We start from the raw sequence: 27,500 nt of genomic DNA, 5'->3' as shown, positions 1-27,500 counted from the left end.
ATTCAACTGAGTGATTCCGGCCTCAATTTTGTTTTACACAAACTCATGATGACGTCTGACATAGTTTGCTAGTGACGTGTCTTTTTGTGCATGATGTGGTGATCTACCTGATCTAAATTTAGATCCAAAAATAGGCCAAGACCAGCCGGGTCCGAGTACGAAATTAATTTGTAAAAAAATCGCAGTTCTTGACTCTTTGGGTGCAAGTCAATGAAACTTGGTAGTTCTTCTAACGGATGCTGCCTGAGGTATGACTAAAAGCCCCAGGGGCTCCGTGCACCTGGATTTGACAAGTTCAGTGCCTTTAAAGTTTTGAGGGTGTCGTACCCACAGAGGGAAACGCCGTTTGGCTTGCATCCGGTTGACAGTCTGAAACTTGAGTTTTGAGGCTTTCAAACCCAAAGAGGGAAACGCTTGAAGGGACACTTTCCGCCTCGAGATAATTGTTTCTGTGTCACCACAATACACCCCGCAAATACTGCTGAATGCAGAGGGATGCAAAAATACACTCGCCCGCTCGTCCGTTGCGAGTAGGCATTCAATTTTGCTGGGCGATTAAAAATTGCGAATGACTCGCCCCACGCGTCGGGAGAGTGGCTATGTGTTAATTTTGTCAGATTCGGAATTGACCGTTTCCAGTTTGTAACCATTGTGAACTTCTAACTGAACCAGTCAGTCTACCCTTATTTATGTCATTAAGTGTTAGAACTTGAAACGTTTTGAGAGGCTGTCTTTCGGACACGGGAAAACCATACAGAAAAAGTCTTTGGTGATTAAACAATTCGGTTGGCTAGTGAATTTCACAAGTTGCTATCCTGCTTGGCTTGTAACATTAAGCACAGCCTCCCAATGCATCCGTGATCATATTATAATCTTGAAATGACTGATTCGGTTTTAGGCATTTCAGTAACAATTAGCACCCGGCACTGCAAACATCAGAGATCTGAGTGCGGACAGTGAGACAAACAGACACACTCACAAGCAAACAAACAAACAAACAGAACAAAACATATATACACCCCCGAATTTAAGAGGGTGCAAAAAGCAACAACTAGTAATAGTAACAAGTACCGAATATGTGGTCAGACGCTGATATGGAATCGTGAAAGCCGTTGCATCAGCACATTTTCTCGCTTCCCTTCTGTAGGAAAGAGAGAATGCTGTATGTCTCTAGAGGACAAGATATGGGTTATATGGTTCGAGTTTTACGCCCCTCATGGCTTTTTGACAAGATGCACAAGTGTATGCTTGTTTAGGTCTGGTGGTTTCAGACATCTGCACTTATGGCAGAATGACCGAGATCTTTTACGTGCCATTGTGGTGACACGGGGGTGGGACATAGCTTCCGTCTCTAGGTCTACACATAAAGTTGACCCGTGTCCGTCCCGGCCCGAATTCGAACCTGCGACCTTCCGATCACAAGTCCCGTGCTCTACCAACTGATGTTCCGGGCCCCCATCCCTTCTACAGAAAGCGTCCCCTTAGTTATATAGGACATTCACGTAAATAGAAGTGGGTCATATCCAAGGAAATCGTACTGCTACGTTAGTCTTATATCTGTGGTATCACTCAGTGCAAGGTTCCTTAAAGTGGTTGAGATTTTATCGCGCGTGTCAAATATACTGTGACAAGTGTGATTTTAGCGGATTTTCAGAAACCATTTTTCAGAAAGTGTGTTCGCCCATCCGGACACTACAAGTGTCCGCCTGAGCGCACAGAGAACATATGACGACTTACCAAAACCTCATGAAGAAAATGTTCACGTGAAAAACAAAACTTGAGAATAGTTATGCCTACGCAGGCGAAAATTATTGCTTTCTTTAAACATAATTGCAATTCAGGATTTAAAAAGAAAATTATTAATAGCCTTTATTTGCCCTTTTTAGTATTGGACAGGTTTGTTAAACGATCAGACTTTGGGCTGATGTGAAAAAAAATAATGTTGTGGAGTTTTTCCTCCTGTAATAGCCAACTTGCACAATACCCCGCTTGGATAGCTCTCCGGTGCGAAAGATTTGGAAGGTTCACTTCCCTGCGGGCACATTTTTTGCTCTCAAGAGTTATCGTTCCTTCCATACACTACAATCACTGATCTAAGGCCCCCCCCCAAAATAGGTGTGGTTAAGGTAACATAGCCAAAAAAATAGGGTAGGAAGGTAGGCAATCACTTTTTTTTTTAAACTTTTTTTTCTAATGTGTACAAATTAAACCTACTTGTCGAGCGCTTTCGCTTTCATCGCGTTTTCTGCATTTGAACTCGGAGAAAGGACTGTGCTCTTCATTACTTGCGATTCGAAATCTCCAGTCGAGCTTCGACGGATTGACTGTGCGGAGTGACTCCCCTTGAATTGACTCGAAGCGGGACTCGACGGTTCGCACATTTTCAAAACAAATGTGGCATATTTCTCGTGTTGTATCTTCACTCATCGGGGAGTCTGATACTAAATATGAACGGTAAGAATGCTCTGAACCCTACACGTATTATATCCCCATCGTTTTTTCGTTCACATTTGCCCAACATGTTAATTTGCTGAGCGGGGTTAATGTCGTCTGCTAGGCTACCTAGCTGGGCAATCGAACCACTGCAGTCTGCACTGAGTCTGCACGCATGAGGCAGGCTGGTAATAAGTCTTATATATGGTAAGAACGTTCTGAACCTTACACGTTTTCGATTACGATTGTTCTTGCCTTGAAATAATAATTCGGAAACCATTCATTTACTGAACTGATGTAGTCGTATTTCTGTGTAGTCTGCTACAGAGTCGATCGAGTCAGTCTTCCAAACTGGTCTAGCTGGTACATTATCGGAATAACACTTGTGTTTTCTGTTAGCCACTGGGAATTGTATACTAACTCATCATTTGGTAATGTGGATGATAAGCTACATGCCACTAACACGGCATATGAGAAGAATCTATGCAAGTCGGCGAAAATTAGATGAAACACAGCGGCTTCTATTTTTAGATCACTGGCACTAGCACAGGCACATGCAATCTGTCAGGAAAAAAAACCACTTCTGCTTTAATTGAGAAGCAGGGAATTTATGGTCATTTGGTATTGTGAAGAATATAAGCTACATGTCATTAATTAATTCTGAGGATGAGAGCACAGTCTCGCTTAGGCAAAGGGCGGAAGAATACGCTCTGTGGAAAAGTTAGCGCACTCTAGCGCATCGCCATTAGCCAATCAACTGGTTCACATCAGTCATGTGACACCAGTACTTACTGACAATTATTATTATTATTATTATTATTATTATTATTATTATTATTATTATTGAGTCACTTGAGAAAAAGTGACTCTATGTAATCGGTCAGTGTTAGTCTGTCCGGCCGGCCGGCCGGCCGGCCGTCCGTAGACACCACCTTAACGTTGGACTTTTCTCGGAAACTATCAAAGCGATCGGGCTCATATTTTGTTTAGTCGTGACCTCCAATGACCTCTACACTTTAACGATGGTTTCGTTGACCTTTGACCTTTTTCAAGGTCACAGGTCAGCGTCAAAGGAAAAATTAGACATTTTATATCTTTGACAAAGTTCATCGGATGTGATTGAAACTTTGTAGGATTATTCTTTACATCAAAGTATTTACATCTGTAGCCTTTTACGAACGTTATCAGAAAAACAAGGGAGATAACTAGCCTTTTCTGTTCGGCAACACACAACTTAACGTTGGGCTTTTCTCGGAAACTATAAAAGTGACCGGGCTCAAATTTTATGTGAACGTGACTCATTGTGTTGTGAATAGCAATTTCTTCCTGTCCATCTGATGCCTCATATAATATTCAGAACTGCGAAAGTGACTCGATCGAGCGTTTGCTCTTCTTGTTATTATTATTATTATGATTATTATTATTCTCACAGCTAAAATTATTTAACATCAACAATTGTTAATTTACCGAGGAAAACAACAGTCATATAAAATACATAATGGATGATTCTGAATCAACTCCGAAAACCGAACGGTATCGAAGCGAAAAAGAGTTTACACATACACAGGCTTGAAAAAGGATAATTTGGTTCCATCTGTTAGATTTTTACCCCTAACGTTAAAGATCAGCTCGTTATAAAAGGAAAGTCATCATTGTAAAAGGATTTTGCTATAGCAAAATAATTCAATTTCCGGTTTTACCACATGACGTCAATAATTTTATCAAATTATTACATAGCCTGCATTTGTCAGAAATTATACTAAATGCTAGAAGCGATTTAAAAGTGAAAGTAACGTTTAATAAAAGTATGCGCATTTACTTATTGATTGATATATGAGTAAAAGGTAAGTGACCAAGTGGAGGGATGTTGTTATCCCATGTAAACGGTAAGTGACCAAGTGGAGGGATGTTGTTATCCCATGTAAAAGGTAAGTGACCAAGTGGAGGGATGTTGTTATCCCATGTAAAAGGTAAGTGACCAAGTGGAGGGATGTTGTTATCCCATGTAAAAGGTAAGTGACCAAGTGGAGGGATGTTGTTGTCCCATGTAAAAGGTAAGTGACCAAGGGGAGGGATATTGTTGTCCCATGTAAAAGGTAAGTGACCAAGTGGAGGGATGTTGTTATCCCATGTAAAAGGTAAGTGACCAAGGGGAGGGATATTGTTGTCCCATGTAAAAGGTAAGTGACCAAGTGGAGGGATGTTGTTATCCCATGTAAAAGGTAAGTGACCAAGGGGAGGGATGTTGTTATCCCATGTAAAAGGTAAGTGACCAAGGGGAGGGATGTTGTTGTCCCATGTAAAAGGTAAGTGACCAAGGGGAGGGATGTTGTTGTCCCATGTAAAAGGTAAGTGACCAAGGGGAGGGATGTTGTTGTCCCATGTAAAAGGTAAGTGACCAAGGGGAGGGATGTTGTTGTCCCATGTAAAAGGTAAGTGACCAAGGGGAGGGATGTTGTTGTCCCATGTAAAAGGTAAGTGACCAAGGGGAGGGATGAACATTGTTGTCCCATGTAAAAGGTAAGTGACCAAGGGGAGGGATGTTGTTGTCCCATGTAAAAGGTAAGTGACCAAGGGGAGGGATGTTGTTGTCCCATGTAAAAGGTAAGTGACCAAGGGGAGGGATGTTGTTGTCCCATGTAAAAGGTAAGTGACCAAGGGGAGGGATGTTGTTATCCCATGTAAAAGGTAAGTGACCAAGGGGAGGGATATTGTTGTCCCATGTAAAAGGTAAGTGACCAAGTGGAGGGATGTTGTTATCCCATGTAAAAGGTAAGTGACCAAGGGGAGGGATATTGTTGTCCCATGTAAAAGGTAAGTGACCAAGTGGAGGGATGTTGTTATCCCATGTAAAAGGTAAGTGACCAAGTGGAGGGATGTTGTTGTCCCATGTAAAAGGTAAGTGACCAAGTGGAGGGATGTTGTTATCCCATGTAAAAGGTAAGTGACCAAGTGGAGGGATGTTGTTGTCCCATGTAAAAGGTAAGTGACCAAGTGGAGGGATGTTGTTGTCCCATGTAAAAGGTTCTGTGTAGGCTTTGCGGAGAATACGAGTGTCTTTCGGCTAAGACACATACCAGAACTCAATCAGCCTGATTTCTCTAGGTGCATGGTGGGAACTTTAAGATGAAATAACTTCCAGAATGCCACCTTTGTAAAAGGGATAAATTAATTCAACAAACAATTCCAACTGTATACAGAAAGCAGCCTGGCTGGTGATTGTTGGTAGATTATATTTGAAGTTGAAGGATGAACATTATCTACCCCGAAGAAATTCCGGACAAAAGCTATGGCTGTGTGCATGATGGTAGAACGAACAGGAATACACTTCTTCTTTTTTTGACCAGATATTTTCTTCTATACATTTTGACAGTCTTCATCCACGCAAGTTTTCATTCGCAAGAGGGAACTATCACCAAGGAATCAAAACATCACAGAATGGTACGTTAATGAAACGTTTAATTTATGACAAAACGAAACGTTGCAATCACTGTTCTTCAACTCAGTGGTCTTATAAGTGAACAGACAGACAAACACAAAATGAACTTATCTGAAACTTTTCCAGGAAACTCGCTGGCAAGATACTGGCGCGGCAATGACTGAACTAGTGTGTGTGTGTGTGTGTGTGTGTGTGTGTGTGTGTGTGTGTGTGTGTGTGTTATGACAAAGTGTGTATGTGTGTGTGTGTGTGTTTCTGCGTGTGTGTGTGTGTGTGGGTGTGCGTGTTATGTGTGTGTGTGTGTGTGTTTGTGCGTGTGTGTGTGTGCGTGTTATGTGTGTGTGTGTGTGTGTGTGTGTGTGTGTGTGTGTGTGTGTGTGTGTGTGTGTGTGTGTGCTCCTTGTTTAAATCAGACCCATTTAATATGCACTAGCTTCTTCAATAATCAATGTAAAACTAACAATTTGTCTGAGATTTATTCTCACTACTTTTGTCAACAATTTGGCGCAATCCTCTTTAAAATGCAAACATAAGATGCCCTTGCCTATACTGAGGAAACATGTATGTTGTGAGGTAGGATATTAAGACTTAATAAAGGTGTTAAATTCGAAAATTACGTATTTTCAGCAATATCAAGCTGTGTAGAAACAGAAAAGTTTTGGTGGGGGGTGCTAACATTGTTGTGTTATTCTCTTTTTTTTCCTCCTTTTGACGCAGGATTCTTTCTCTTTCTACTGTTGTTGTTGTTGTTGTTGTTGTTGTTGTTGTTGTTGTCGTCGTTGTCGTTGTTGTTGAATTTGTTGTTGGTGGTGGTGTTGTTGTAGAAGAGAACAATAAAAATCAACAAAACGTTTGCGGTCCCGGTTTTGTAAATTTTACATTTCATATTTCTTTTCTTGCAATATCGGTCAAACTTCTTCATTCTTTTAATTTTGAAAGGGCAATTATTCCAAAAATAAACATGATAGCTTGTAAATGTCAGTGACTTGTAACCATTTCTCACTAAAACAAGCAACATCAAATCGTCCCATATCAGTAACGTAAGAATGTCAATCCCCTCTTTGACGATTGCCGACGCATATTTTCTGATAGACAATTATACATCCACAATCAAATAGACTGCCACCGTTCCCAAATTCAAAATTAGACATTTATAACAGACGGGGAGGTATGGCACAAGCTGTCACTAGCGTCAGAAAAGCATTCCGACACTTTACTTCGGAAGCACAACAACCATTTAGTTTTTGGACCTTGTGTTCAAAACTTCTTGCTCAACGACGAGTGTGTATGAAGTTGAAATGAAGCACACACGCTAATGCCAAATGCATCCGCGACATGCATCCGCGAATTTCGGAAATGCAAATCTCCAGTGCCACGATACAAGAACATACTCTACTCACGTCGAAGACTTGGGTTGCAGTCTAGAATTGCTGTTTGTTCAAATTGCACAGATTGTTGTCTCAATTTTCGAGTTGGCTTTGATGACGACAAAGTCTCGTGTGTACACACATATATCACGCGCATGCGCACTGCGTTATAAACTTCTAGCCGAATGAAAATCTTGGTAGGAAAGAAGTAAGTGCATGCGGAACTTCCCTTCACCAAATGTTAGAACATGCCTATCAATAACGAATGATCAAAACAACCGCCCCCCCCCCCCCCCCCCCGAAAAAAAAGTACCTTAAAAAAATGCTTCTCCGAAAATAAATATCGTCTCTAAAGCATAGACTGCATCTGCTACCAAAGATCAAAACATTCTGCTTTCGCCAAAAAACGTTCATTTCCGTTACGTCAGGACAATTCGCATCCGACGAACTAAAACGCCCCCGAAACGTTGATGGATTATGTGATCGACATCGTCTACATGGCTACTCAAAGTAATATTTGGTTTGATTCTAATTTTGCTTGAAGCAGAATGATTCATTAACTAAGAGGTGACTAAGAGGTAAAATATTGTCAGTTGCAATCACATTAATTTTGTCGTTTTCCGGTGTGAAGTCAGCGACGGGTTGTAACACCCTATCTCACATTCCCACGCTGGTCATAATCGCTTATGTAGCTGCTTAGTTCATCTTTTATCACCAATTGGCAAGTTTTTCACACACCCCTAAATGAACCCAGAGTGAAGATGTGTTGTAAATCTGTTGAACTTTACATGGCAAATGCATGTGTTTGTTTTTTTAATTCTACAAGTCAGTGATCGCGAAGTTGCAGAAGTGGTACAGAAAGAATCCAGGGCCGGGATGCTGCAGAAAGTTAGAGTCAAAAGTGAAAATATACAAAATTAGTGAAAAATGCAAAATAGTAATTCTTTCCGGCGGATATTCTGATATAATATTGTATCGGCGTGCAGCTTGTTTCTGCCGACACAGTAAATAGTTTTGCCTCTGGTCACGTGGTGTCAACACATGATGGCCGCCGACGTTTGCCCTCTCAGAAGGGTTTTCAGACCATCTCATGCGCAAGATCGACGCAGTTATTTTATGTTAGGTAAAATGTTGTCAAAGATAAAGAAAAACATCTTTCCTCCATTAATAATACCCTTTCACCACACACATAAAGAAAACCATCTATCTGCTTGGTACTGTGCTTCACCAGCAAGTATTAAAACATATGCATTGCAATCACGTGCACTATGTTAAAGGCACAGTCCTTCCCATGAAAAACGAGTCGGCTGACTATTTCAGATCTGGTCAATCATTTACACGGGATAAGACCATCCCTCCAGATGGTCACATACCAAAAATCAACAGCCTGTCTGCTTGCTGTGCAGTGATACTTTCGATGAATTATTTGCACATATTGCCACCAGTGACACTTAACACATTCATTCTCATCATCGCCCCCCCCCCCCCCCCCCAGTCATGTTTTACGACGCGTCCGCAAGGAGTAAAAAGTATTGGAGTATCTGAGACGTTAATTGCCGAGAGAACAAATGTGCTCATGTACAACCCCCCTGAAGAAGGAGGTGAGTGATACTGAGACTACGCAACTGCTTTGTTTCATGGAGCCTTGCCAGTTTGTTAATATTCTTCCTCTTTTCAACTCAATAAACCAAAATCTTTGACGACATGACAGCGTTTGAATTTGATTCAAGCAAACAATCCTCTAAGCCTGCAAAACCTTAAACGACAATAATTCATCCTTACACATGTTTAGCGCACAAAAACATCACCATACGATTACTCTCAAATGTTACCGACAAAGCTATAGAGCCGATCAAACCAAACTTTCGATCTGAAGTTGCGATAGTGTTGTGGGTAGTTTGACCCGAAATGAAACAGAACAGATAAACTACTCTTGCTCGTGCAGGTCTGAGGCTGATGTATAGTTCCTAAAACTGACCGCTACACAAACTTTTTTTGTGTTTATTTGTTGCTTAACGTCCAGCCGACTACGCAGAGCCATATCAGGACGAGGAAGGGGGGGATGAAGGGGGCCACTTGTCAAGCGATTCCTGTTTACAAATGCACTAACCCATTACTTGTGTCCCAGCAGGCTTTAGTAAAACTAAATTAATACCTACTGGAAGATTACCAGTTTCCAGTATGTTAAAATAGGCTTAACCTATCTACTGCTGGACTTACATCAGAACACTAACAGATTAAACTATACATGAATCGCGAGACAAGCGGCAAGAGAAGAGATTTTTGGAAAAAATACAGGTGAATGAGCAAGAAGGCAGAAAAAAGAAAAGAATTCATGAAGAAAAAGAGAGCATGACAGGAAAGAGGAACCAAAAATCTACCTAACAGCAAACTAGAAAGCTCCTGCGGTTCCAAAAACAGGAGGGGCCTTTAATTTCATAACCGCAGTGCCCCACTGCGGGAACACAAACTTTCCCTGAAACCATCTGGTCAACAACCAACGATCCGACTATGCCTTTAATTTGGACACAAACAAAACATGAATGATTCTTGTACAGAGTGGGCAATGTTTTCTCAAATTGATTTTTCATGGTGACCTTAGTATCAGTAATGAAATAATTTTAGCAGAAAAACAAAACAAAAACTGAAAAAGAAAATAAACCTGCACATAAAGCAACTAAGCTGTTTAGGTGTGTTGTGCATTATGCGTTGAAGTGAATGTGAGTTAAACTCGAGAAACAAAGAACTGTTCTGTATTAAACTATGACAATCAGGAGGAAGTTTATTTTCAGCTTTTTGTTTTCCTTTCTTTCTCTGTTCCATGTTGATCGTTCGTTTAAAAGATTTGTTTTCCTTAAAAGTGTGGCGTAATTGCTGCGTGGTGGAAGTAGTTGGGGTGACAGGGTGACCAGTTTTAATTATTCTCAAGGGTAATGGGATGGACATCGTTTGGAATTGCAATGAACTGTCAATCAAGTTTGATCTAATACACTTTCTGAGTTCTGGACTATCTGAACAAACGCTGTTTAAGCTTCAAAGAGGGTCTTTTTATATATTGTATAAGCATTATGAATGACCTAAGCATACCAATGTAAACTGCATTTCAAAATACGAAATACAAACTGGACTAACCCACAGTGATCCAAACGTCATGGCATTTTCTTTTGTTAATATTTTGGTGTTTGGGTAAACCGGGCAACGAAAGCACCGAAAGCAAAATGTCTGGAATGAAATATCCGTGGGCAAATTCTCCGGAATAAAAAGTATTTGGGAGAGCAAATAAAATTGTCTGGAATGAAATATCCGTGGGCAAATTGTCCGGAATAAAAAAAGTATATGGGAGAGCAAATTGTCTGGAATGAAATATCCGTGGGCAAATTGTCCGAAATAAAAAAAAGTATATGGGAGAGCAAAATGTCTGGAATGAAATATCCGTGGGCAAATTGTCCGAAATAAAAAAAAGTATATGGGAGAGCAAATAAAATTGTCTGGAATGAAATATCCGTGGGCAAATTGTCCGAAATAAAAAGTATATGGGAGAGCAAATAAAATTGTCTGGAATGAAATATCTGTGGGCAAATTGTCCGGAATAAAAAAGTATATGGGAGAGCAAATTGTCTGGAATGAAATATCCGTGGGCAAATTCTCCGGAATAAAAAGTATATGGGAGAGCAAATTGTCTGGAATGAAATATCCGTGGGCAAATTGTCCGAAATAAAAAGTATATGGGAGAGCAAATAAAATTGTCTGGAATGAAATATCTGTGGGCAAATTGTCCGGAATAAAAAAGTATATGGGAGAGCAAATTGTCTGGAATGAAATATCCGTGGGCAAATTCTCCGGAATAAAAAGTATATGGGAGAGCAAATTGTCTGGAATGAAATATCCGTAGGCAAATTGTCCTGAATAAAAAGTATATGGGAGAGCAAAATGTCTGGAATGAAATATCCGTAGGCAAATTGTCCGGAATAAAACGTATACGGGAGAGCAAAATTCCCGGAGCAAAAAGTCCGGGAAAGAAAGGGATGTAAATGCCTGTCAAAGCGGGAAAGAAAGGGATGTAAATGCCTGTCAAAGCGGGAAAGAAAGTGATGTAAATGCCTGTCAAAGCGGCCACATATCAGGATGGACCGTGTATATTCAATAATTCATTCCATGGAGTATTACTTGTCTTACACATTCTCACGGTTTAGGTGATTTCTCTGTTTAGACACAGGTACACGTTCACCTTGGTTTCGACTGCGAGCAGTTTGAGCGATAAGAAAGCAAAGTATACCTTGACTTGTGATTATCATGAGTGACATAAGCATTATCTCGTATACCACAAGATACCAGTCGTCTCGTACAAACGATCTTTAAAATGACAACACACCTGTACAGGTATTTACATAGGATAAGAGCATCCTTCCACTTGAACACATACCGGAAATGAACAGTCTGGCCGCTTTCTGCACCGTTTAGGTCACCTACACTAACAAGATGGCTTCAAGTTAGCTTAGGCAACGAAGGATTTGGGACGTCATCGAATAGTCATATTACAGAAGGAAATGTACAGCTGGTGAACGTAGCGCATTTTGGCTCGATTTTATAGGCTTGAAGAGAATAATAATGACTAATTCCCGACCTGAAATCAGACCGGAATGGTCGTAATTACGCAGAATTTAGTGTTTTCTGTTTAGTTGATTGCAACCCGATGACGCCATCGCTCGTGGGTAGACAACTCCCGCAACTTCACCAGAGTGAAGCCCCTTATTTTTATCGTTAGTTGCATGTCCGTTCGTACGACGTGAAGCAGGCAGCTTACGACATCTGTGATAAAAGATTCATATTGAGGCCGGTTAGTTTTTAGGTACGCGTACTTATCACTGAAGTGCAGGATGGAGTTTGCTCTCTTGCGTCTGCTTTCGCTGATCACGTTGTTCAAACCGGGCATGTAACTAATGACAACAAAAAGGGCTTCACTCTGGTGCAGGGTTCATAGGAGTTGCCTGCCCCATAAACGATAGCGACTTCCGGTTATAAACATCAGAAAACAATAAATGTTGCGTTAGTACGACCATTCCGGTCTGATTTCGGGTCCGGAATTTGTTATTATTATTCTCTTCAAGCCTCTCCGTCTATACAATCGAGCCAAAATGCGCTACGTTCACCAGCTGTACATTTCCTTCTGTAATATGACTATTCGATGACGTCCCAATTCCTTTGTTGCCTAAACTAACTTTGAATAAGCTGGCGCCATCTTGTTTCGCGTAGGTTCCTATAAATATTTCTGCACTAAATGGGAACTGTCATTGAATTTATTTCGTAATTGACACTTCTGTCAATCTTCAAAATTAATTCAGGAAACCAGTCTCTGTTGTTAAATCCAGGCGGCTGGTTTTTCGTATAGGGGAAAGGCTCCTAATATGGACCGGCTCCTGATATGGACCACCTCCTGTTCTGACAAACTAACGGCGCTAGAGCGCTCAAAACAAGTTCATTCGCTGTATTCACCCTCCCTAGATAACTTGCACATGTCAAAATAGTTGCAAAAACACAAACCTCAAAACCGTTAGACTTTTTCTCTTTTTTTTCACTTTCGGCAGCTTTCACTCTAAATTTGCCGCCTAAAACGGACTCGTTTTTGTCCACGGCCAAAGCTTTTATCACACAAAAATTGCTATATATGGCAGCTAAGACCGTATTTGTTATATTTTAGCAGTGTTGACTCCGAGTTTCTACTGCAAACAAAAAGTAATAGAACAATCTCAAAGTATGTGTGAGTCCCCTTATATGGACCACCTTCAACAAATCGAAGAAAATAAAAGCTAAAGGCTATTTTCATTAACTCATTTAGAAGCTTGCTGAAAATAACCAAAACAAGCCCTCGAGATTTCAAACAAATATAACAAATAGTCTTCTTTTCGTGGAAGTTGATATTTTCACTCTGTTTTTGATAAGCTTCTTTAGTTTCCTGGCGTGCTTCAAATAATGCTCTCATCAACCCGAAACAGATACATCTAAAGCATATTTTAATTAGTCTGACTTCCACACTAAATTGATATGGACCATTTGTGATTTTTTTTTTGTATTTAATTTTTGCTGAATGTATATCAAAGATATTTCATTCTAATTAGGCCTAACGGTTAACCTAAGAGAGAAGGACAACCAAACTCAAAATTAAACTTGTTCGCAAGAAAACCAGCTCGTTGTCAGCATGAAACAAAAGGTGGTCCATATTAGGAGCCCTTCCCCTACGTCTAAACTGATGGTTGCTATCCTCCTGTGTAAAAAGCCTGTACAGATCTGTGTCGGTTTACATGACCATTTCTAAGGGAACAATTGAACTTCCTTTCCATGCTGTGTTTACATATCTCCTTTTTCTTATATTTCCAAAAATCCCATATTTCAAAAATATATATACAGCCGAAGGGTAGGATTGGATCTCTCAGCTTGAGCTATTGTAAAAGTGAATGACTAAGAATTGAGCATCGCTTCCATGTATGTATATTATATATACAGTCGAAGGGTGGTGAGCAATTTTAACACGGCGTTTTGAAGCCTCTGTCAGTTTTCCTCCTTTTCATTTCATTGGCCACTGTCTGGGGTTTTATCAAAAGGGTAATTTTTGCTGTGTTGAGACTTTTCCGTGTGTGGGTTCTGGTCGGGAACTTTGCCCTGTGGACTCTTTCGCTGGGCGGGGACATTACAATGCCATCATTTGATTGACAGGTCAATGACATTCGGGTGAATCTTCGGCGCTCACCGATGACGTTACTCCGCCGACACGGTACACTACCTTCTTGCCATGACACAACCGGGTGAACCCATTGATAACATGAGCCCGATTCGCCCCCTACGGCAATGCCCGCCTTCTATACCCCCTCCCCCCTCCCACACACACACACCCAACATATCGCGACTTTTGGCAGCTTGGAATCAAAGATCTACTGGTACTCTAGAATTAAGAATATCCTGGTGTTGGCTACTCCGCCGGTTGAGTGCGACGTGAAACGCGGCGACTCGCTATTCCCCAACCTGCTTCAAACAAAATGAACCAACAACTACATTTGTACTTGCAAAAACAACAGAGTAATTTCAGTTTTAAGAACCATACCCCCATTCCAAAAGACACAAACCATCCACTCACCCAACACCATTTAGCGTACACATTACACAGCAAAACCGCCACTTCAAAAACTTAAAGTATTCAAACCTAATACATGGAATGCTAAACTAACCACAAATACATGAACTAGGTAGGTGCGTTTCTAATAAAATTTTCCCTTCCAGATCACGGAGTATCAGTGGTGTGGAAGGCCTTAAAACACTCAGATTGACATTGCCGCACACATGCACGACCTGATCTCACCTGAAATGCACCCCCCCCCCCCCCCATCCGGGTGTAAGGCAACCCTTCGCAGCACCGAACACACCAAAGGTTTGTTTAATCACACATGTAAAGTTTCAAACATCGGTCAAGTTTGAACTTGCAAAACATGTTACTGATACGACGTACATAGCTACGGTGGCGTACATGTTCTTGTAACAGACATAGCAACTGGCCAATCCCTGTGCGATACATTTGCATATTTCACCCCGTGTTGCTGGTTGTCGACTTTACCGTACAGTAGCCCTTTACCTATGTGTACTTGTCAAGGCAGCCCACTACCCACACACAAAATGTTCTCTTGACCCTCCCACATGTGCCCGGGTTATCTTGCTTTAAATCATGTTTCATTCTGTCAGAATCATCGAAAATACAATTGTTAGCCACAAAACACACACACACACACACACACACACACACACACACACACACACACACACACACACACACACACACACACACACACACACACACACACACACACACACACACTAAAGCCTACAGGTTTAAGAGGTGTCTTTCAAATGGAATTACTCCTGGGTTCTCTTCGGAGCTCCCTCGCTGTCTGATCTTGTTGTCAAAAACTATCTGTGGCCTGTCTCCTCATACACTCTCACGTCAATTGCTGGTGAATGTGTTTTGCTGAAAGCTTAAGATGAGACATAAGACAAGCGTTTGACACTGTCCGAAACATCGTAGTCACGTCTGGGTGGTTTTCTTTGGTACCCAACACAAAGACAGACAACAACGAGTCACGGTTTACAGAATTTCTGGAACTGCGGCCAGCGCACACTGTTCACATAAGGCAACTCCATTCTGTCCGTTTCTTGATCTAGCGTGTATGCTACCAAAACTTCAAACATTAGATCGTGAAATTGCAAAAAGGACGAAATCCATACCAAATACTCCCGACAGACACACCCAAAACACACACACACACACACACACAACACACACACACACACACACACACACACACACGCACTCCACCCTACACACACAGACATACACACACACTCACACACACATACACAACACACACAATCATTAATCAAAATGTTTTAGCAGCTGTTGGAGTTGTTTTTAAGTACCGTAAACTACCTTGTAAGCGCCCAGTAACGAGTAAACGCCCTCCCCTAACATTTGGATCAGTGGTTTCAAAATGTGTTATTACTGTTTCAATGTGAGTACAGTCCTGCGCCCCGTAGAGACGTTTTCATCAAAGTGAATAATGACTGGATGCTGTGTGTATGTGTGTGTGAGTACATGTGTGTGTGTGTGTGTGTGTGTGTGTCTGTGAGTACATGTGTGTGTGTGTGTGTGTGTGTGTGTGTGTGTGTGTGTGTGTGTGTGTGTGTGTGTGTGTGTGTGTGTGTGTGTGTGTGTAAGTGTGTATGTGTGCTTGTGTGAGGTTGGGTGTGTGTCAAAATGTGTTGTGCAATAGGGCATGAACATCTTTTTAGATTTGTTGTTAAAAATTACAGCTTTGTATACCATGTTTATTATCTTTTACGTAATTATAGTTTAATAGTCTTTTATGTTTTTTATTTGTTCGACCTTCTTAGGATTATGGAGTTTTATGCACTGCCTTTTATAGTTAACTAAATTTTTGTATTTGAAATAGTCCATTGTCCCGTGTACACTACATTGGGTGTGCACGTTAAAGATCCCACGATTGACAAAAGGGTCTTTCCTGGCAAAATTGCTTAGGCACAGTTAATAATTGTCTACCTATACCCGTGTGACTTGGAATAATAGGCCGTGAAAGGTAAATATGCGCCGAAATGGCTGCAATCTACTGGCCGTATAAAATTTCATCTCACACGGCATCACTGCAGAGCGCCTAGAACTGTACCCACGGAATATGCGCGATATAAGACTCATTGATTGATTGATTGTAGTCGGTGTAGGCTTTAAGCTTATTTTAATCGTTTGTCCAGTATTTAATTTAATTCTCTATTTTTGTATGAACTCAAATGTTTAGTGTTCTTAGTATGTCTTGTTAGGCTAAGTTCTATTTAATCAGAGTATGTTTGCGTGTACTTATACCTAGTGATATTGTAAAGCGCATAGTGCTTTTAGTTATGCGCTATAGAAATCTCCTTAATAAATAAATAAATAATGTTGATTTCATACGCTCTTCATGGGAGTGTCTGAATAGCCCAGCGAAAAGAGGATGAAGATTTTGGAGGCTCTTCTCAAGTTGAAAAGGTTCTGGTTTGCTTAATTTAACGGGAGCAAGTGAATAGACCAGTGTCTGATTACACCATTTCCGTCTAAAAGATTTGAGATTTCTAAAACACCTTACCCCTTTATTCGCCAAATGCAAATGGCTTGGATCAGTAAATATGACTGACTACAATGACTATTCATTACGTGTTTTTTTTATGATGTGTGTTCATTCACTCTCACTGCGATTAGCGGCGGTTCTACGAAGCAGATTTTCAGTAATCTTTTACAGCTTGCATTTGCAGAAATGAACAATGATTTTTTTAATCTTTTAGTCTTTTATATGCTATTCTGTTCAGGCACTCGCATATTGCAAGGAAGATACATGGGTGGCTATTTGTGCACAGAAACATATCCTATTAAAATGGTCATACCAAGAGACCCAATATCAACAATTCTAACGATGAACTGACAGGGCATAGTACCTAGCAAACGCCAAATCCCTACGTTGGGGCAACATCCGCGCATAAGGGGGGTGGGCACTTACAAGGAAGTTTACGGTACTTGTGATGTATACATTATTAATTTGTTCTTCGTTGATTTGTTCCCTTTGAAAATCGGATGCCGTTTGTTGTTGCGAATGATTGCCTTATTTATTGCTGTCCCGTCGTAACACTGGCGGCCTTATTAGCACCTTGTTGGTGCAAATTGTGCAGCGCATTTGTTATTACAGCTGTTACCTTGAAACTAACGGCTTTTGGTTGAAGAAGTTGCTCTTATTTCAGTACGTTGCCTTCCATCTTAGTGGGTTTTTAATTTTTATTTATCTATTTTCTCACAGATGTTCTCTTTTTTTTTTCTTCTTTTTTTTACAACGAATTCCACCCTTTCCTGAAAGCATTTAATAAAACAGTCTTGAAGAATGATCCGCGCTCCCCATGGAAGCCCCTCCTACAGGGTACCGGGACCCCCACTTTTAGGTTTTAGAGGGTCCATGGACCCCCAAAGCGAAGTTTTAGAGTGTCCCAAGAGGTCAGGGGCCCAAAACCCCCTGCATTAATACATGTCGATTTAATACAACACATTGTGATCGAGAATAGTGTGATGTGAAGTGTCTTTTTTTCAACGGAATATTCGAGAAACTTCTTCCGCGAAAGACAACAGTAGTTAAACAAGGTGGCAAGCTGTTGTTTTTGTTTTTTCTTGAAAGGAATCTAATAACATTCAGTGACAACGGACCTTATTTTCATCATAATCGACCAAAAAACGGTTCTTAACTGCCAAAATTTGGGGTTTCTTCTTTAGTCTCAGCAGTGTTGTTTTATTATCACATGTATAACTATTGATTATGTGCTGCATTCACTTTGCTACAGATGGGGAGACACTACAAGAGAAAAACCGAGCGGCCACACACATCCATAGATGGTCTTCAGATGGCTGTAGATGCACTTACGTCAGGACAATCAATCCACGAGGCAGCAGACACATTTCATTTGTCAAAGAGCGCCGTTTATCGGGCACTTACGAAGACACGCGAGGGCAAAAAGCTTGATACGATGACTCACCAAATGAAGACCAGACAGGTACGTGTTCAGCGATGACCAAGAACTGGAGCTTGTTAATTACTTAAAACAAGCTTCACAAATTGGTTTTCCATTGCAACGCCAAACATTGAGAAGACTGCCCTATCAAGTTGCTGAGCAGAACGAAATAGCTTTTCCACCCAACTGGTCTACGTATGGAGAAGCTGGAGAAGACTGGCTACACGGGTTTTTGAAACGACAAAGTGCAATTAGCGTTCGTATGCCAGAACCAACCAGTTTGGCCAGAGCGACAGCTTTCAACAAAATAAACGTACAGGCATTCTTCCAGAAACTTGAAGAAGTGTACAGCAGGTATTCTCTTACACCAGAGAAGATATACAACTTAGACGAAACGGCTTTGACAACATCGCAAACACCAAGGAAAGTTGTTGCTGAGACTGGAGTTAAACAGGTATCTCAAATAGTTTCCCACGAGCGTGGTGAGTTGGTCACCATGGTGGGCATTGTCAATGCCACCGGCAATTTTGTGCCACCTTCTTTTGTCTTCCCACGAAAGAACTTTAAGAACTACATGCTTAACAACGCACCCCCAGGTTCCCAAGGCCTTGCACACAAAAGTGGCTGGATGACCAAAGAAAATTTCACAGAATGTCTCAAACATTTTGTCCATCACACCAGGTGTTCTAAGGAAAACCAAGTCCTGCTTGTGTTAGACAATCATGAATCACACGTGTCCATTGATGCCATTGACTTCTGTCGAGATAATGGCGTGGTCCTGTTGAGCCTGCCACCGCACTGCAGCCACAGGTTGCAGCCCCTGGATGTGGCCATTTACGGACCTTTCAAAACGGCATTTTTCAGAAACCTGTGTTCTTCTTCTGATTGTATCCTCATGTTTCTGAAACCTGTGTCCTTATTCTTATTGCATCCTTATGGTTTTTAAACAGGTATCCTTATTTTGAATGCGCCCTTATGTTTCTGAAACCTGTGTCCTTATTCTTATTGCATCCTTATGTTTCTGAAACCTGTGTCCTTATTCTTATTGCATTCTTATGTTTCTAAAACCTGTATCCTTATTGTGAATGCTCCCTTATGTTTCAGAAACCTGTGTCCTTATTCTTATTGCATCCTTATGTTTGTTTCTGAAACCTGTGTCCTTATTCTTATTGCATTCTTATGTTTTTGAAACCTGTGTCCTTGTTCTGATTGCGTCCTAATGCTTCTGAACCTTTTTCAATATTCTGACTGTGCCCTCATGTTTCAGAAACCTGTGTTCTTCTTGTGATTGCATCCTAATGTTTCTACAACTTGTGTCCTTATTCTGGTTGTATCGTAATGTTTCTGAAACCTGTGTCCTTATTTTGATTGTATTCTAAAGTTTCTGAAACTTGAGTCCTTATTCTGATTGCATCCTTATGTTTCTGAAACCTGTGTCCTTATTTTGATTGTATTCTAAAGTTTCTGAAATCTGTGTCCTTATTTTGATTTTAGTCTCAAGTTTTTAAATACCTGTGACCTTATTCTGATTGCACGCCAATATTCCGGAAACGTGTGTCATTATTATGGTCGCATCCGAATGTTTCTGTAACGTGTAGGCTTATTCTGATTGCATCCGAATGTTTCTGTGACGTGTGTCCTTATTCTGATTGCAACCCAATGTTCCTGAAACCTCTGTCATTATTGTGATGGTAACAACATGTTCTGAAACTTGCAGTCAATATTCTGATTGCAATCCAACCATTCTGAAACGTGTCATTATTCTGAGTGTAGCTAATGTTTCTGAACCGTGTGTCATTATGCTGATTGTAACAATGTTTCTGAAAGTTGTGTTAATATTCAGGTTGCGGATTTCTGACACGTGGGTCATTATTCGTATTGTACCTATTGTGTCTGAAACCTATGTCATTATTCTGATGGTCTCTTACGGTTTTGAGCCTTGGATCTTTATTCTTATTGGAACCTTACGGTTTTTAGGCCTGCGTCATAATTCTGCTGGCATGTGATGCTTCTGAACCCTTTCTAATCATTCAAATTGCACCTTATGCTTCTAAAATTATGGTGTCATGTTTCTTTTTAAACATAATGTTTCTGAGATCACTCTCTTTTTTCTGACCGTGCATAATGTTTTTTCTGGTGTAATTGTTCCGAATTTACCGTATGTTTTTAAAACATGTGTCATTTGTTGTTGCTGTATCAAATATTTCTGGAACCTCTGTCTTTATTCTGATTGCAACCCGATGTTTCTGTAACCTGTTCCTTATTCTGATCGCATCCGAATGTTTCTGAAACGTGTGTGCTTTTTCTAATTGCATCCGAATGTTTCTGAAACCTGTTTCATTTTCCGATCTCATCCGAATGTTTCAGAAACTTGTGTGCTTTTTCTAATTGCATCCTAATGTTTCCGAAACCTGTGTCCTTATTCTGATCGCATCCTAATGTTTCTGAAACCTGTTCCTTATTCTGATCGCATCCGAATGTTTCTGTAACCTGTTCCTTATTCTGATCGCATCCGAATGTTTCTGAAACGTGTGTGCTTTTTCTAATTGCATCCTAATGTTTCCGAAACCTGTGTCCTTTTTTTGGTTAAAGCGCCCTTATGTTTCCAAACCCTGTGTCCTTATTCTCAGCGCATCCTAATGTTTCTGAAACCTGTTTCATTTTCCGATCTCACCCGAATGTTTCTGAAACGTGTGTGCTTTTTCTAATTGCATCCTAATGTTTCCGAAACCTGTGTCCTTTTTTTGGTTAAAGCGCCCTTATGCTTCCAAACCCTGTGTTCTTATTCTCAGCGCATCCTAATGTTTCTGAAACCTGTTTCATTTTCCGATCTCATCCGAATGTTTTAGAAACTTGTGTGCTTATTCTGATTGCATCCTAATAATTCTGCAACTTGTGTCTTTATTTTGAAGGCGCTCTTATGTTTCTAAAACCTGTGTCCTTATTCTGAGCGCATCCTAATGTTTCTGAAACCTGTTTCATTTTCCGATCTCATCCGAATGTTTCAGAAACTTGGGTGCTTATTCTGATTGCATCCTAATAATTCTGCAACTTGTGTCCTTACTTTGAAGGCGCTCTTATGTTTCTAAACCCTGTGTCCTTATTCTGATTGCAACCCAATGTTCCTGCAACCTGTGTGTCATTAGTCTGGTTGCAACTTCATGATTCTGAAACCTGCGTCAGTATTCTTATTGGAACCCAATGTTTCTGAAACTAGCGTCATTCTTCTGATTGCATCCCAATTTTTCTAAAACCGTTGTCATTATTGTGATTGTAATAAATGTTTCTGAGACTTGTGTCATTATTCTGATTGCAACCTAATGTTTCTTAAACATGTGTAATCATTCGTATTGTACCTAATGTTTTTGAAACCTATGTCATTACTCTGATTGTCAATTACAATTGTGAGCCTTGGGTCATTATTCTTATTGGAATTGTGCTGTTCTTAGTCCTGTGTTTGTTTGTGATGCTTCTGAAACCTAACTCATTATTCTAATTGCACCTTAGGCTTCTAAAACGATGGTGTCATGTTTTTGATCGTGCATAATGTTTCTTAGATCATTGTGATTTTTCTGATCGTGCATAATGTTTTGGGGTCTGGTGTCATTATCCCAACTTTATCGGATGTTTTTAATACATGTGTCATTTGCTGTTGCTATATCTAACGTTTCTGGAACCTGTGTCATTTTTCTGATTGCACACAACTGTTTCTGAAGCTTGTGTCACTATTCTGATTGCAACCCCATTTTTCTGAAGCATGTGTCATTATTCTGATTTAAACCTTATGTTTCTGAAACCTGTGTCGATTTTCTGATTTCAGCCTAATGTATCTGAAACCTTCGTCTTTATTCTGATTGCAGCCTAATGTTTATGAAATGTTTCTGGTTGTGTTTCCTGATACTTGTGTTTTGTTTGGTTGTGTTTCCTGATACTGGTGTTGTTGTTTGGTTGTGTTTCCTGATACTGGATTTGTTGTTCGGTTGTGTTTCCTGATACTTGATTTGTTGTTTGGTTGTGTTTCCTGATACCAGTTTTGTTGTTTGGTTGTGTTTCCTGATACTGATGTTGTTTGGTTGTGTTTCCTGATACTGGTGTTGTTGTTTGGTTGTCTTTCTTGATACTGGTGTTGTTTGGTTGTGTTTTCTGATACTAGTGATGTTGTTTTGTTGTGCTTCCTGATACTAGTGATGTTGTTTGGTTGTGTTTCCTGATACGGGATTGGTTGTTTGATTGTGTTTCCTGATACTGGTTTTGTTGTTTGGTTGTGTTTCCTGATACCTGTGTTGTTTGGCGGTGTTTCCTGATACTGTTGCTGGTGTTTGTTTGTATTTCTTGATACTGGTGTTGTTGTTTGGTTGCTTCCTGATACTGATGTTGTTGTTTGGTTGTGTTTCCTGATACTGTTGTTGTTGCTTGGTTGTGTTTCCTGATACTGTTGTTGTTGTTTGGTTGTGTTTCCTGATACTGTTGTTGTTGTTTGGTTGTGTTTCCTGATACTGTTGTTGTTGTTTGGTTGTGTTTCCTGATACTGTTGTTGTTGTTTGGTTGTGTTTCCTGATACTGTTGTTGTTGTTTGGTTGTGTTTCTTGATACTGGTGTTGTTGCTTGGTTGTGTTTCCTGATACTGTTGTTGTTGTTTGGTTGTGTTTCCTGATACTGTTGTTGTTGTTTGGTTGTGTTTCCTGATACTGGTGTTGTTGTTTGGTTGTGTTTCTTGATACTGTTGTTGTTGTTTGGTTGTGTTTCCTGATACTGTTGTTGTTGCTTGGTTGTGTTTCCTGATACTAGTGATGTTGTTTTGTTGTGTTTCCTGATACTGTTGTTGTTTGGTTGTGTTTCTTGATACTGTTGTTGTTGTTTGGTTGTGTTTCCTGATACTTGTGTTGTTGTTTGGTTGTGTTTCCTGATACTGTTGTTGTTGCTTGGTTGTGTTTCCTGATACTGTTGTTGTTGTTTGGTTGTGTTTCCTGATACTGGTGTTGTTGTTTGGTTGTGTTTCCTCATACTGGTGTTTAATTCGTTGTTTGGTTGTGTTTTATGAAAGTAGTGTTGTTGTTTGATTTTGATTCCATATTCTGGTGTAACTGTTTCGCTCTGGTTCATAATACTGGGGTGGGATGTGGTTCATTTTATTTGTGTTGTTTATTGGCTGTAGTCCATGAAATTTGTGTTTTTCTTTGTCTGTGGTTCCGAGTACTAATGTTTGCTGGTGTTGTTGTTGATTATGTATACGGGCTTGCAGTTTTTGACTCATTGTGCATGTAAATGTGATTTTATGTTCATCTTAATTGCTTCTTGTTTGTTCAGTGATACAGTCACTTCGTTGTTTAGATTTCAGTGATATGTGTCCATGCTGCCTCAACGTGCACCAACAATACATTGCTGCATTTATTTACAATGCAGTGGTTGTACCCCATCACCAACACCCCCACTCCCAACCCCCAAGCTTTAACCTATCCACCCCTACTTCCAGCGATCTGATATGATTGTGACACTCAACCCTGGGTGCCAGGAACCTTGGAATAGAAGCTCCAATCTCATCAATAAGTGCACCATAATGCACCATAGAATTATGCCATCAGACAGAAGGGAATCGTATTGGAGACAGCAGTGTCAAACATCAGCATCATGATATCAACAAGTCTTTGGTTCTACTGACCCAAGATCGCTGATTTGACGAGCGAATGAGATTCGCCCCTACACATCAATGTACATAATCGGCAAAGAAAATCTTGCAACAAACAAAAGACGTTTGCTTACCTTTAGTTGTCGAAGTTGATGCCAAGTTGATGCTAAGTAGCAGCTCAGTTCAGCTGGTGTGACTGTGTCTGTCGAGTCTCTCAGAGGCAATGGACACAGACACGTTTGTACACACACTGATCCTGCGCATGCGCACTTCACTCAAAACTTTTTGTCCAATGAGAAGCTCCCTGTATGAAATATGCAGATCCGAGGTACGAATTCCCCCTGAAAGAAATTCCAGAATCAACTAACTTGATGGTAAAACAGTCGCTGAAGTCACAAGCTGAACACTAAAAATACTTTCTTCGAGAACATTCGTCAGGATCGAGTGCTGCGCATGCGTGAGGTCACAAGCCAATGCACATCCACACAAAGACGGTCACATTCCTTCTGTTCAACTTTCACCTCAAAACAAGTTGCATCTGAAAAGATAAAAAAATCTACCACACAGCAAAGCTTGCGAAACAAACTTAATTTTTGTCAGTTTAGCAGTCCATAATTCACAAGCTGTTTTTCCTTAGCACAAAACATGAACGACTACCGATCAATAATATCGCTTGAAAAAAAAGTGTAAAAGATGTCTGTGCATTGGGACTGACGGCCTTGACCAATGACACGTCACGCAATGCTGGATTGCCGGTGGTCAGGGAGTGACCATGAAACAGACTGTGCATGCAACTGATGACAATGATTGTGGTCAAAATCTTGGGTGTACTTTCTCGTGAAATAAATAACTTTGATCAACTGTGCGTGCACCCCTAGCTGAACAGTACTTTGCGAGCCTCGGCAGGTACGGCAACCTGTGAAAGGGATCTCCAGCAGACGGGCGCTGTGGCGGGGTGGTAAGACGTCGGCCTCTTAATCGGAAGGTCGAGGGTTCGAATCCCGGCCGCGGCCGCCTGGTGGGTAAAGTGTGGAGATTTTTCCGATCTCCCAGGTCAACCTATGTGCAGACCTGCTAGTACACGCAAGCAACAAGACCAAGTGCGCACGGAAAAGATCCTGTAATCCATGTCAGAGTTCGGTGGGTTATTATAGAAACACGAAAATACCCAGCATGCTACCTCCGAAAGCGGCGTATGGCTGCCTTATGGCGGGGTAAAAACGGTCATACACGTAAAATTCCATATGTGGGAGTCTAAGCCCATGAACGAAGAAGAAGAAGAAGAAGTGAACTCCAGCTAATGTTGCATGTTGACTGCTGTTGCTGGCGAAACTTTGTAACAATTTTTTTTTTTTAAAGACACACACTAAGCTGTAGAAATGACTTAGTGCAAGACAGTAGGAACCAAAAGGGTGCGGGGGGGTGGGGGGTGGGGGGTACAGATGGGCAATGGAGCTTGGGTTGTTGTCAATGTGTCTACGTGGCCTAGCTCCCAAACCCTATTTTTGTCATGTCACATGATGTCAACACAAAATGGCTGCTGTTGCTTCTCATTCGCCGGTGAACCAAGCTTTTGTTCTCTCCGAAAAAGGATTATTTATGTTTTGCATTCATAAACTTCATGAATATTCGCAATTTTTTTTATCACTGCCACGTTTTCCTTGCATTGTCAAATGAAACTGTCTTTTTTTACGCTGACATTCAAAGATTCGATCAACCAGACAACGTGTAAACCACGACAAGACACCTTTCCACATACAGCCAATGTCCTCCTTTTCTGGCTTATTTTCGCCACACTTCAGTGCAAAGCTGTTGTGGCATTCTCCGTGATCCACTTTTAAAGTGTTGTTTTTATTTTATTTTTTTCGTGAAATATGCAAATTATACAACTCGGAAGAAAAACTGAACTTTGAAAGAATAGAAACAGAAGAACAGGAAAAACTTGTCAATTTTGTGATAGGTGATAATGAATTACAATTAAGTGTTCTCCTTCACGGAAAAAAGACGCAACACTCAAGTCCTTAATGGCAAAAAACCGTAGGACTTTTAATATCAATTTTACTACTAAAAAAGACGAGGGTTGCCTCTACATTGTGCTAAGTAGAACGCCACAACTTCATGTTGTGATGAGGAATTAGCTTTCCGCTTGAAGTTGAGTCTCGCTTCTGTGAAATATGTTGTTTTTTAATGCAATAAAATACAACAGCTTTTTTCAGACAATGTGCAAGTTTTCAAGTCCGATTCAAGAGATCGTGTGCATCCTCCACTAGTTATAAAAACATCATAGATTTAGAAGAAAAAAATGGTCGTGTCTCGAGTGCACATGTATCTTTTTGATATTGACTACATACAACGTTGTTTTTTTCTTGCTTTTTTTTTCGTTTTTTGTTTTTTGTTTTGCACAATCACTTTTTTCAACACAGGTGAAAATAGTATAAACTTGAAGACATTTCACTAGTACACCTTGTTAATGCATCACATAATCTCCTCCCAGGTACTAAACACCACGTGCATTTCTTTCAAACAGCGTATATCCAAGAGCACAAAATCCGAGAACTCAGGGAAAAACCTTCTTTCTACAGACAATGTCAGCCTGCAACTGACAAACTCTTGATCAAAGCAAACAAAACTGAAACTTTCTTCGAAGCTAAAGCGAAAAACTGAAACTTGGTATTACCTTGGTAGCAAGCACCTTCTTGAAAACAAAACTACAATTACAAAGATTTCTGTTTCAGTCTGCTTATATGTGCCCCCAATAGGTCTGCATCGCAGTATGTCACAACAAGAGAGAAATAAAATACGCAAAACATTTTTCTATCTTTGCAATGCATGATAAAGAGCAAAATCAGAAACTGCTCCAATACCAAGAATATGGGGTGGTCAATTTGGTCAACTTCCAAATTTGGAAAGAGAAAGCTTTAAGATGCCATGCCATACACACACATGCACACAAGCACACATGCACTCGCACGAACATTTTTCAAAAACTCGAAAAACTTGGGAAATGACGAAAGCTTTTTGTGAGGACAAAAAAAATAACATGCATTCAAATGCATGTATGCAGCAATCCTATGACGATACCCTACCTGAAAAAAATGGACCAACAGTGCAAACATATCAATTTAATCTTCCATGAGATGTTTTTTTGCGAAATCAGTCGTTCTTATCGCAAACAACAACTAGAAAATCTAAGAAGCTGTATCCCACCCACTACCCCCAACCCCAACCCCTATCCCCCCTTCCTCTCTCCCAACCCCCCACTGCCGATTAGCCTTGACGCAAAAAAGCTAAACTCGGTAACATGTCCTGGAAAACGCGCAGTCTCGATCAAACCGCGATGCGCGGAAACAACTGAACAAGTTTTTCCTGGAACTGTCCGAGAGCAGAGTGGAAGTAAATACGTACCGCTATTCTGCACGCTTTGCGGTGCAAACGCACTCTAAAGACGAACGCGCGGTGACTGTAACGTTTTTCTTCTCATGCGCGCTATTCTAATCGAACGTAGTACTCTGTTCGGTGCGCGCTGGCATACTGTTAACACTGAACGGGGCCTCTG

The 27,500-nt window shown here is 40.6% G+C and overlaps 1 protein-coding gene across 1 annotated transcript in view; it reads right to left on the bottom strand.

The window, feature by feature from the left end:
• Positions 1-27,500, bottom strand: part of LOC138959849 (uncharacterized) — a 104,484-nt gene that overhangs the window by 36,806 nt on the left and 40,178 nt on the right. The window contains exon 2 of the mRNA XM_070331494.1: positions 24,079-24,285. The gene's annotated coding sequence lies outside the window, so the exon portion shown is untranslated. The remainder of the gene's footprint in view (positions 1-24,078; positions 24,286-27,500) is intronic.

The sequence above is a fragment of the Littorina saxatilis genome, linkage group LG2 (genome assembly GCF_037325665.1).
Source record: "Littorina saxatilis isolate snail1 linkage group LG2, US_GU_Lsax_2.0, whole genome shotgun sequence".
Taxonomy (NCBI): domain Eukaryota; kingdom Metazoa; phylum Mollusca; class Gastropoda; order Littorinimorpha; family Littorinidae; genus Littorina; species Littorina saxatilis.
Note: the sequence above shows the minus strand (reverse complement) of the source record. Positions and strands in the feature narration are given on the sequence as shown.